The sequence below is a fragment of the Cicer arietinum genome, chromosome 2 (genome assembly GCF_000331145.2).
Source record: "Cicer arietinum cultivar CDC Frontier isolate Library 1 chromosome 2, Cicar.CDCFrontier_v2.0, whole genome shotgun sequence".
NCBI classification, from domain to species: domain Eukaryota; kingdom Viridiplantae; phylum Streptophyta; class Magnoliopsida; order Fabales; family Fabaceae; genus Cicer; species Cicer arietinum.
This window is the reverse complement of record NC_021161.2, coordinates 15742338-15742779: the sequence shown is the minus strand read 5'-3', so window position 1 is coordinate 15742779 and position 442 is coordinate 15742338.

Genomic DNA, 442 nt, shown 5'->3' with positions numbered 1-442 from the left:
CTTAGGATTTTTCTTATCCTTTCTTGAACGGAGTATACCTTTCCAAGAGATCTCAAGTTATTTAATATGATTGTTAACCTTGAGAACATTTCATCAATAGTTTCCTCTTCCTTCATTTCGAATAGTTCGAAATCTCTTACTCCCATGTCGATTCTTGCTTCTTTCACGTGACTTGTTCCTTCATGATAGATCCTTAGAGTGTCCCAAAGCTCTTTAGCGCTTTTGCACTCTTCGACTCTATCATACTCTTCCCTGCACAAAGCACATGTTAGAAATAAATGAGCTTTAGAGTTTAGGAGTACCTTTGCTTTTCATCAGTTGTCCATTGTGCTTGAGGTTTCACATCAGAGGTTGCATCTGCGTTGTTGGTTCTGATGACATGATCTCCATTTTCCACCACATACCACATATTGTTGTCTTGTGATATGAGAAATAGTCTCAT